The 12497-nt window shown below is 45.7% G+C and overlaps 1 protein-coding gene across 4 annotated transcripts in view; it reads right to left on the bottom strand.

Annotated features, from left to right (window-relative positions):
- HUS1 (HUS1 checkpoint clamp component) overlaps window positions 1–12497 on the bottom strand; it is a 446101-nt gene that overhangs the window by 118492 nt on the left and 315112 nt on the right. The window lies entirely within an intron of this gene.

Here is a 12497-nt window from a genome sequence, read left to right as displayed (position 1 = left end):
TTTTCTAAGAAAAATAGTCATGCCACATGAACTAATTATTAATGCAACATCTACAACATGTCTATTTTATGGTGACGTCATTTGGTGAACATCCTTTTACTTGTTAGGATGTTATAGAGGGCTTTAAAACTTTGCAGCGATTTTTCAAATTTTCAGGAAAATGTCAGATTCTAATTTTATTAGGGACCAGTTCAGTTCTAAAGTGGATTTGTGGGGCCTGTATGTAAGTTATCCCCATAAATCCCTCCACTGTACAAACTGCACCCCTCAAAATATTCAATGTAAATTTTCATTTTTTTGGCAGATATTCTATTTTAACCCGTTCCGCCAATATGACGTCCAGGGACGTCATGAAAAGCAGTGCCATTCTGCAACATGACGTCCCTGGACGTCATGCCTTCTCTGCCCCCCCCCCAGCTGTCCGTATCTGAGATCGGGCAGCGGGAGTAGGCTGTGTCACACAGCCTCCTCCCGCTGCCAATGCCCGGAGGGGAGCCGTGCTCCCGCACGGGCAGTTAACCCCATAGACACCCCATAGGCAGTTAACCCCATAGGCAGCATCTATGGGGAGATCTGATGCCTCCCGCTAATTGGGCGTCAGTAGGAGGATGCGGCACATTGCTTCCTCCTGCCGCCACTGCTGATGTGCTCCCCCGCCTCTCTCCCTCCCTCTCCGACCCCGTGCTGCTCCCCCTGCCCCAGTCCAGCTCCCTCTCCCCATGCGCTCCGGCCCCCTTCCCTCGATCCTGCTTCCTCCCCCTCATCCGGCTTCTCCTCCATGCGCTCCGGCCCCCTCTCCCCCAATCGGCTTCTCCCCCATACGCTTCGCCCCCCCTCCCCCGATCGGCTTCTCTCCCATGCGTTGGGCCCCTCCCTCCCCCGATCCGGCTTTGCATGCACTCGCCCGTTCCCCCCTCGCTCCTGCTCCGGCTCCCCCGTTGCCCCCCACTGTATCATGCATGACAGCACAGATCAAGTGCTGTAATGCATGATATATATATCTGCAAAGGTTGAAACAAAAAAAAACACACACACAAATACATAATTAGTTAATGAATTTAAAAAAATGTATTAATTAAATACATAAATAAATAATTTAAATAAATAAACTAGATTTGCATTTCCAGGGAAATACATAGTGCTTGAAAAGAGCACCCCTTTAACAGTGACTTCCCTTTAAGAGAAACTTTAACCCTTGATACCCTCCCTTTAAGAGCGACTTTGGTACAGTCCCTATAAGAGCAAATTTGGTAAAGTCCCTTTAAGAGCAACTTTGGTACAGTTCCTAAAGGAGGGATTTTGGTGACAACACTTTGAGTGACCTATATACTGTCCCTTTAAGACCAGCTTAGGTACTCTCCCTTTAAAAGAGATTTAGGTACCACCCTTTGAAGACCAGCTTAAGTACTGACCCTTTAAGAGCGGCTTGGGTACCGTCCTTTTAAAAGCGACTTGGGTACCGTCCCTTCAAGAGCGGCTTGGAAAACGTCCCATTAAGAGCAGCTTGGGTACCGTCCCTTTATGAGCGGCTTGTGTAACGTCCCTTTAAGAGCGACTCATGTAATGCCCCTTAAAGAGTGACTTGGGTACCGTCCTTTTAAGAGCGACTTGGATATTGTCCCTTTAAGAGCGACTTGTATACCGTCCCTTTAAGAGCTAATTGGGTACCGTGCCTTTAGGAGGGACTTGGGTAACTTCCCTTTAAGAGGGACTTGGGTAATGTCCCTTTAAGAGCGACTTATTTAATGCCCCTTCAAGAGCAACTTGGGTACTGTCCCTTTAAGAGCGACTTGGGTACCGTCCCTTTAAGAGCAACTTGGTACCGTCCCATTAAAAGCGACTCGGGTACCGTCTCTTTAAGAGCGACTCGGGTACCGTTGCTTTAAGAGCGACTTGGGCATCGTCCCATTAAGAGCGACTTGGGTACCGTCCCCTCAGCTCTGCTATTTTACTGACTGAACTATGCTACTTATAATGGTATAGAAAGATCATTGCTTGGTTACCATGATAATCTTACTCATGTCAGTGATACAAAATTGTTAAGGACCTTCCATCTTCTACGGCTTCTATTGGCCAATAGTGGACATGTGACTTTGTGAATTTTGTGAAACATTGCCTGACAAGACCTTAGAGTTCCTATTGGCTGCTATATTTCAGCTATTTGCATATGTGCTGTGATTGGCTGTTAGCGGTTAGAGTGTGGCCATTATTTCCAATAGGCCATTATTTTCTATGGGAAATTAGGGGTCTTTAAACCTAAATTTCTTAAAAATGACAAATCCGATCGAAACCAAAAATAGATAGCACACCTCACACCGCCGAGGGCTTCGAGACGCAGTTTGAACGGAGTCTATGCGCAAAGCGGTTCGGGCTCTATTATTCGCAGAAAAATGGCTGGAAGAAGAAGAATATGGATTACAATATAATACTAGATTTGCATTTCCAGGGAAATACATAGTGCTTGAAAAGAGCGCCCCTTTACCAGTGACTTCCATTTAACTTTAATCCTGGGTGCCGTCCCTTTAAGAGCGACTTGGGTCCCATCCCTTTAAGAGCAACTTGGCTCCCGTCCCTTTAAGAGCGACATGGGTCCCTTTATGAGCGACCTGGGTCGCTTTAAGAGCAATGTGGGTCCCTTCACTCTTAAAGGGTCCCAGGTCACTCTTAACGGAACCCAGGTCGCTCTTAAAGGTACCTAGGTCGCTCTTAAAGGGACCCAGGTCGCTCTTAAAGGGACCCAGGTCGCTCTTAAAGGGACCCAGGTCGCTCTTAATGAGGCCCATTTAACTCTAAAAGGGACCCAGGTCGCTCTTAAAGGGCCCCCGTTGCACTTAAAGGGACCCAAGTGGCTCTTAAAGGGAACCAGGTGGCTCTTAAAGGGACCCAGGTCGCACTTATAGGGACCCATTTTGCTCTTAAAGGTACATATTTCGCTCTTAAAGAGCCCCAGGTCGCTCTAAGAGGACCCAGGTCACTCTTAAAGGGACATATGTCGCTCTTAAAGGGACCCAGGTCGCTCTTAAAGGGACCCTGGACGCTCTTAAAGGGACCCTGGACGCTCTTAAAGGGACCCTGGACGCTCTTAAAGGGACCCTGGACGCTCTTAAAGGGACCCTGGACGCTCTTAAAGGGACCCTGGACGCTCTTAACCCCTTAACGACAAAGGGCGTATAGGTACGCCCTATTGCCGGTAAGGGCGTTCAGAGCGGCGGTCCCGGGTGCCGCGTGTAGCCCGGGACCGTAGGTATTAGCGGGCACGGTCCGATCGCCGTGCCCGCTAATACAGTAATCAGATGCAGCTGTCAAACATGACATGATTACCGGATCCAGCATCTCCCTGGTGTCTAGTGGCGGAGATCGCTCCCCCGGGATGTTATCCCGGAGGAGCGATCTCCGTTTCTGAAGCCGGCCGGGGACCGCTCCAAGATGGCGCCGTCCCCGGCTCGGCACTCGTTTGTTTCCGGCTGCAGCAGCCGAAAGCAAACGAGTGCCGATCTCATGGATCTCTGCAGCATATCTATGCTGCAGAGATCTCAATGAGAGATCAAAGTGTATATACTAGAAGTCCCCTAGGGGGGCTTCTAGTATATGTGTAAAAAAAAATAAGAAAAGTGTTGTTGTGAATAAAAAGCCCCCTCCCCTAATAAAAGTCTGAATCACCCCCCTTTTCCCAGGTTGTAAATAAAAGTAAATAAATAAACAAACATGTTTGCTATCGCCGCGTGCGTAATCGCCCGAACTATTAATTAATCACATTCCTGATCTCGTACGGTAAACGGCGTCAGCGCAAAAAAATCCCAAAGTGCTAAATTGCGCATTTTTGGTCGCATCAAATCCAGAAAAATTGTAATAAAAAGCGATCAAAAAGTCGTATATGCGCAATCAAGGTACCGATAGAAAGAACACATCATGGCGCAAAGAATGACACCTGACACAGCCCCATAGACCAAAGGATAAAAGCGCTATAAGCCTGGGAACGGAGCGGTTTTAAGTGATGTATATTTGTTGACAATGGTTTGAATTTTTTACAGGCCATCTGATACAATATAAGTTATACATGTTACATATCGTTTTAATCGTAACGACTTGAGGAACATGCATAACAAGTCCGTTTTACCCCAGGGCGAATGGCGTAAAAACACATTTCCCCCAAATAAACAAAATGCGTTTTTTTTTCAATTTCACCACACTTTGAATTTTTTTTTGGTTTCGCAGTGTACTTTATGCAAAAATTCAGCCTGTCATTGCAAAGTACAATTAATGACGCAAAAAATAAGGGCTCATGCGGGTCTCTAGGTGGAAAAATGCAAGTGCTATGGCCTTTTAAGCACAAGGAGGAAAAACCGAAAACGCAAAAACGAAAATTGGCCCTGTCCTTAAAGGGTTAAAGGGACCCATTTCACTCTTAAAGGGACATATTTCGCTCTTTAAGGGACCAATTTCACTCTTGAAAGGCCCAATTTCATGTTTAAAGGGACCCATTTCACTCTTAAAGGGACCCAGGTCGCTCTTAAAGGGACCCATTTTGCTCTTAAAGGGACCAATTTCACTCTTAAAGGGACCAATTTCGCTCTTAAAGGGACATATTTTGCTCTTAAAGGGACATATTTCGTTCTTAAAAGGGACCCAGGTTGCTCTTAAAGGGACCCATTTTGCTCTTAAAGGGACATATTTCGCTCTTAAAGGGACCAATTTCACGCTTAAAGGGAACCATTTTGCTCTTAAAGGGACCAAGGTCTCTTTAAAGGGACCAAGGTCGCTCTTAAAGGGACCCATTTTGCTCTTAAAGGGACATATTTTGCTCTTAAAGGGACATATTTCGCTCTTAAAAGGGACCCAGGTCGCTCTTAAAGGGACCCATTTAGTTCTTAAAGGGACATATTTCGCTTTTAAAGGGACCCAGGTCGCTCTTAAAGGGACAAATTTCACGCTTAAAGGGACCCAGGTCGCTCTTAAACTGACATATTTTGCTCTTAAAGGGACATATTTCGCTCTTAAAGGGAAATATTTTGCTCTTAAAGGGACCCAAATTGCTCTTAAAGAGACCCAGGTCACTCTTAAAGGGACCCAGGTGGTTCTTAAAGGGACCCATTTTGCTCTTAAAGCGACCCATTTCGCTCTTAAAGGGACCCATTTCGCTCTTAAAGGGACCCAGGTCGCTCTTAAAGGGACCCAGGTCGCTCTTAAAGGGACATATGTCGCTCTTAAAGGGACCAATTTCACACTTAAAGGGAACCATTTTGCTCTTAAAGGGACCAAGGTCTCTTTAAAGGGACCAAGATCGCTCTTAAAGGGACCCATTTTGCTCTTAAAGAGAACCAATCACCTAAAATTTACTATCCCTATTATCAAAGATTCTCTCTCCCTAAGTCTATCTATGAAGATACAGACTGCCTTTGCAGTCTGTATCTTATTCTTTACCTAATTTCTCTTCCTCTGTGCAGTAATGCCGGGCGCCGCCATCTTGATGACGTCACGCTGGAACGCACCGCTGGAACGCACGTGACGTCATCAAGATGGCGGCGGCCGGCATTAATGCACCGGAACAAAGGAGCAGGTAAAGTATAAGATACAGATTGCAAAGGCAGTCTGTATCTTTATTAAGTCTATTTATGAAGATACAGACTACATTTGCAGTCTGTATCTTATACTTTACCTGCTCCTTTGTTCCGGTGCAGTAATGCCGGCCGCCGCCATCTTGATGACGTCACGTGCGTTCCAGCGGTGCGTTCCAGAGCGACGTCATCAAGATGGCGGCGGCCGGCATTACTGCATCGGAACAAAGGAGCAGGTAAAGTATAAGATACAGACTGCAAATGCAGTCTGTATCTTCATAAATAGACTTCGGAAAGATACAGACTGCCTTTACAGTCTGTATCTTATACTTTACCTGATCCTCTGGTCCGCTACAGCAAGGCCGGCGCCGCCATCTTGATTACGCTACTTGCGTTCCACCGCTGGAACGCAAGTGACGTATTTAAGATGGCGGCGCGCAGCCTTCCTGCACCGAACAAGAGGATCAGGTAAAGTATAAGATACAGACTGCAAAGGCAGTCTGTATCTTAATAAATAGACAAAATGAAGATACAGACTGCCTTTGCAGTCTGTATCTTATACTTTACCTGATCCTCTGGACCGCTACAGCAAGGCCGGCGCCGCCATCTTGATTTAGTCTTTTGCGTGCCAGCGGTGGAACGCAAGTGACGTCATCAAGATGGAGGTGCCCGGCCTTGCCGCTTTGCATGACGGGAGCTTCCTGTCTCGCGCCAGCTCTTTTGAAAAGAGCCGGCGCGAGATAGGAAAGTAAAAAGTAAATATTTTAAAAACACAGCCAAAAAAGTAATCAATTATATTTACAAATATTAATAAAATAAGTAAATACATCTAATTAGGGGAAAAATTTTTTTTAATTTTTATCGATGATTGGTTCTCTTTAAAGGGACATATTTTGCTCTTAAAGGGACATATTTCGCTCTTAAAAGGGACCCAGGTCGCTCTTAAAGGGACCCATTTAGCTCTTAAAGGTATATATTTCGCTTTCAAAGGGACCCAGGTCGCTCTTAAAGGGACCCATTTCGCTGTTAAAGGGACCCAGGTCGCTCTTAAAGGGACCCATTTTGCTCTTAAAGGGACCCGATTTGCTCTTAAACTGACATATTTTGCTCTTAAAGGGACAAATTTCGCTCTTAAAGGGAAATATTTTGCTCTTAAAGGGACCCATTTTGCTCTTAAAGGGACCCAAATCGCTCTTAAAGGGACCCAGGTCACTCTTAATGGGACCCATTTTGCTCTTAAAGGGACATATTTTGCTCTTAAAGGGACATATTTCACTCTTAAAGGGACATATTTTGCTCTTAAAGGGACCCAGGTCGCTCTTAAAGGGACCAATTTAGCTCTTAAAGGGACCCAAGTCGCTCTTAAAGGGACCCATTTTGCTCTTAAAGGGACCCATTTCGCTCAAGGGACCAAGGTCGCTCTTAAAAGGGACCCAAGTCGCTCTTAAAGGGACCCATTTTGTTCTTAAAGGGACCCAGGTCGCTCTTAAAGGGACCAATTTCACTCTTAAAGGGACCCAGGTCGCTCTTAAAGGGACCCATTTTGCTCTTAAAGGGACATATTTTGCTCTTAAAGGGACATATTTTGCTCTTAAAGGGACATATTTTGCTCTTAAAGGGACCCAGGTCGCTCTAAAAGGGACATATTTCACTCTTAAAGGGACATATTTTGCTCTTAAAGGGACCTAGGTCGCTCTTAAAGGGACCAATTTCGCTCTTAAAGGGACCAATTTCACTCTTAAAGGGACCCAAGTCGCTCTTAAAGGGACCCAAGTCGCTCTTAAAGGGACCCATTTTGCTCTTAAAGGGACCCAGGTCGCTCTTAAAGGGACATATTTCGCTATTGAAGGGACATATTTCGCTCTTAAAGGGACCCAGGTCGCTCTTAAAGGGACCCAGGTCGCTCTTAAAGGGACAAATTTCACTCTTAAAAGGACCAATTTCGCTCTTAAAGGGACCCAGGTCGCTCTTGAAGGGACATATTTCACTCTTAAAGGGACCCAGGTCGCTCTTAAATGGACCAATTTCACTCTTAAAGGGACCAATTTCATGCTTAAAGGGACCCATTTTGCTCTTAAAGGGACCCAGGTCGCTCTTAAAGGGACGCATTTTGCTCTTAAAGGGATATATTTCGCTCTTAAAGGGACATATTTTGCTCTTAAAGGGACCCAGGTCGTTCTAAAAGGGACCCATTTAGCTCTTAAAGGGACCCAGGTCGCTCTTAAAGGGACCAATTTCACTCTTAAAGGGACCAATTTCACTCTTAAAGGGACCCAGGTCGCTCTTAAAGGGACATATTTTGCTCTTAAAGGGACCCAGGTCGCTCTAAAAGGGACATATTTCACTCTTAAAGGGACATATTTTGCTCTTAAAGGGACCCAGGTCGCTCTTAAAGGGACCAATTTCGCTCTTAAAGGGACCAATTTCACTCTTAAAGGGACCCAAGTCGCTCTTAAAGAAACCCAAGTCGCTCTTAAAGGGACCCATTTTGCTCTTAAAGGGACCCAGGTCGCTCTTAAAGGGACATATTTCGCTATTGAAGGGACATATTTCGCTCTTAAAGGGACCCAGGTCGCTCTAAAAGGGACCCATTTAGCTCTTAAAGGGACCCATTTCACTCTTAAAGGGACCCAAGTCGCTCTTAAAGGGACCCAAGTCACTCTTAAAGGGACCCAGGTCGCTCTTAAAGGGACCCATTTTGCTCTTAAAGGGACCCGTTTCGCTCTTAAAGGGACCCAGGTCACTCTTAAAGGGACCCAGGTTGCTCTTAAAAGGACCCATTTTGCTCTTAAAGGGACATATTTTGCTCTTAAAGGGACCAAGGGCGCTCTTAAATGGATATATTTCGCTCTAAGGGACATATTTCGCTCTTAAAGGGACCCAGGTCGCTCTTAAAGGGACATATTTTGCTCTTTAAGGGACTTATTTTGCTCTTAAAAGGACCCAGGTCGCTCTTAAAAGGGACCCGGGCCGCTCTTAAAGGGACCCAGATCGCCCTAGCAACATGGGTCCCTTTTAAGAGCAATATGCGTCCCGTCCGTTTAAGAGCAACTTGGGTCCCGTTTCTTTAAGAGCGACTTGGATCCCTTTAAGAGCTACATAGGACTTTTTAAGAGCGACTTGGGTCCCGTCCCTTTAAGAGCGACTTGGGTCCCGCCACTTTAAGAGCGACTTGGGTACCTTTAAGAATGACTTGGGTCCCTTTAAGAGCGACATGGCTCCCGTCCCTTTAAGAGAGACTTGGGTCCCTTTAAGAGCGACTTGCGTTCCTTTAAGGGCGACCTGGGTCCCTTTAAGAGCGATCTGAGTACTTATAATGGTAAAGATCATTGCTCGGTTACCATGACAATCTTACTCATGTCAGTGAGGCAAAATCGTTAAGGACCTTCCATATATTACATCTTCTATTAGCCAATAGTGGACATGTGACTGTGGATTGTGTGATACATTGCATGAAGAGACCTTAGAGTTCCTATTGGCTGCTATATTTCAGCTATTTGCATATGTGCTGTGATTGGCTGTTAGCGGTTAGAGTGTGGCCATTATTTGCAATGGGCCATTATTTTCTATGGGAAATTCGGGGTCTTTAAACGTAAATTTCTTAAAAACGACAAATCCGATCGAAACGAAAAATAGATAGCACACCACACACCGCCGAGGGCTTCGAAACGCAGTTCGAATGGAGTGTGTGCACAAAGCAGTTCGGGCTGTATTACGCGCAGAAAAATGGCTGGAAGAAGAAGAAGAAGAAGAAGAAGAAGAAACGGAAGAAGAATACGGATTACAATATAGTGCTTTTCAAGCACTATAACTAGATTTGCATTTCCAGGAAAATACATAGTGCTTGAAAAGAGCGCCCCTTTACCAGTGACTTCCCTTTAAGAGAAACTTGGATCCCATTCCTTTAAGAGCGACATGGGTCCCGTCCCTATAAGAGTGACTTGGGTCCCATACCTTTAAGAGCGACTTGGGTCCCTTTAAGAGTGACTTGGGTCAGGTCCCTTTAAAGGGAACCAATCACACACAAATTGGCCATAAAGATAAGGAAACGTGCTGGTACATCAGCCAGCACGCTTCCTAACCATCCCCCTGTCCCCTCCGTCCCATGAACATTCAGCCCGCAAAGTTAGTTTAATAGTGTCCCGCGCTGTATGCAAATTACCATCTAAGTAGTCAAGGTGGGCGGGTGGCTGGTCAAGTAGTCACGGTGGGCGGGGGCTTCGTCATGTAGTCACAGGCTCCTGGGCCGCCTCCGGTGCTGTAATCACGCCCCTCCGGGCGTGTTGTAAAGCGGCTCCTGGTGACGTCACTCGGGGGGGCCGGCATTGCACGTCGGCAACGCCGACGTCTTTACTAAGCTGCGCATGAGCAGTGCAGCCTGAGAAGACGCTGCTGTACTGCGCTTGCGCGGCGTAGTACAGCAGCGGCTTCACCAACTGTACTGCGCATGCGCAGCTTAGTAAAGACGTCGGCGTGGCCGACGTGCAATGCCGGCCCCCCCCGAGTGACGTCACCAGGAGCCGCTTTACAACACGCCCGGAGGGGCGTGATTACAGCACCGGAGGCGGCCCAGGGGCCTGTGACTACATGACGAAGCCCCCGCCCACCGTGACTACTTGACCAGCCACCCGCCCACCTTGACTACTTAGATGGTAATTTGCATACAGCGCGGGACACTATTAAACTAACTTTGCGGGCTGAATGTTCATGGGACGGAGGGGACAGGGGGATGGTTAGGAAGCGTGCTGGCTGATGTACCAGCACGTTTCCTTATCTTTATGGCCAATTTGTGTGTGATTGGTTCCCTTTAAGAGCTACATGGATCCCTTTAAGAGCTACATGGATCCCTTTAAGAGCGACCTGGGTCCCTTAAAGGGACCCAAGTCCCTCTTAAAGGGACCCAGGTCGCTCTTAAAGGGACCCATTTATCTCTTAAAGGGACCCATTTATCTCTTAAAGGGACCTATTTCGCTCTTAAAGGGACCCAGGTCGCTCTTAAAGGGACCCAGGTCGCTCTTAAAGGGACCCATTTTGCTCTTAAAGGGACATATTTCGCTCTTAAAGGGACATATTTTGCTCTTAAAGGGACCGATTTATCTCTTAAAAGGGACATATTTTGCTCTTAAAGGGACACATTTTGCTCTTAAAGGGACATATTTCGCTCTTAAAGGGACCAAGGTAGCTCTTAAAGGGACCGATTTTGCTCTTAAAGGGACATATTTCGCTCTAAAAGGGACATATTTCGCTCTTAAAGGGACCCATTTTGCTCTTAAAGGGACCCAGGTTGCTCTTAAAGGGACATATTTCGCTCTTAAAGGGACATATTTTGCTCTTAAAGGAACCCATTTTGCCCTTAAAGGGACATATTTTCCTCTTAAAGGGACCCAGGTCGCTCTTAAAGGGACATATTTTGCTCTTAACCCCTTAAGGACCGGGCCTGAAATGGCCTTAAGGACCGGAGTAAATTTTATGAATATGACCAGTGTCACTTTATTCATTAATAACTTCGGGATGCTTTTACCTATCCGGCTGATTCTGAGATTGTTTTCTCGTGACATATTGTACTTCCCATTTCTAGTAAATTGGAGTCTAAACTTATAACAAATCTTAATGAAAAAAAACAAAATAGCGTGAAAAATTGTGAAAAAATGCATTTTTCCAACTTTAAAACTTTTTTGCGTATACAGAAAGTGGTTATATCACATAAATTATATATTAAATAGCATTAGCAACATGTCTACTTTATGTTGGCAGCATTTATTAAACTATCTTTCATTTTTTTTAAACAATAGAAAGCGTAAAACATTAGCAGCAAATTTCCACATTTTCAGTAAAATTTCAAAATCAGATATTTTTAGGGACCTGTTCAGGTTTAAAGTGTATTTGAGGGGCCTGTATGTTAGAAAGCCCCACAAAGCACCCCATTTTAGAAACTGCACCCCCCACACTCTGCAAAAGCATATCCAGAAAGTGTTTTAACCCTTTAGGGGAGTCACAGAAATAAAAGCTAAGTGTGTAAGAAATTTGAAAATTTTAATTTTCTTTGCAGAGATTTTATTGTAATCCAATATTTTTCATTATTATGAACCTATTACCAGAGAAATGCACCCCAATAATTATTGCCCCGTTTCTGCAGTTTATAGAAATACCCCATATGTGGCCGTGTTGCGCTATTTGACGCAACCACAAGCCTCAGATATAAGGGAGCGCCTAGTGCATTTCAATGGCTCCGTTATATTTGGTCATTTCTGACTGTACCACTTCAGGTTGGCAGAGGCTCTGGGGTGCCAAAACCTAAAAAACACCCCTAAAGGAACACCATTTAGAAAACTACACCCCTCAAGGAATGTAACAAGGGGTGCGGTGAGCATCTGGACCCCACAGGTGGTTCACAGATTTTCCGAACAATGTGGAGAGAAAAAAGACACTAAAACGTTGTTCTAGCCTTCAATTTTTCATTTTCACAAAGGGATAAAAGGAAAAAAAAGACACAATGTGTAGCGCAGTTTCTCCCGAGTACAGAAATACCCCACATGTGGACATAAAGTGCCAAGGGGGCGCAGGACGAGCCTCCAAAGGGAAGGAGCGTTTGGAAGCTGGATTTCACTGGAATGGATTTCAAGAGCCCTTACAGAGCCCTCGTGCTGCCAAAACACTGAAAACCCCCCACAAGTGACCCCATTCTGGAAACTACACCCCTCAAGGAATCTAACAAGGGGTGCAGTGAGCATATGGACCCCACTGGTGACGGGCACAAATGTGGAACAATGTGACGTGAAAATGAAAAATTTCAATTTTTCACTTTCACGGCACAAATGTGCCCGTCATCAAGGGGTCCATATCCTCACTGCACCCCTTGTTAGATTCCCTGAGGGGTGCAGTTTCCATAATGGGGTCACTTGTGGGGGGTTTCCACTGTCTTGGCAGCACGAGGGCTCTGTA

Source organism: Dendropsophus ebraccatus, chromosome 2, assembly GCF_027789765.1.
Source record: "Dendropsophus ebraccatus isolate aDenEbr1 chromosome 2, aDenEbr1.pat, whole genome shotgun sequence".
Taxonomy (NCBI): Eukaryota; Metazoa; Chordata; class Amphibia; order Anura; family Hylidae; genus Dendropsophus; species Dendropsophus ebraccatus.
This window is presented reverse-complemented; position numbering and strand designations above follow the sequence as displayed.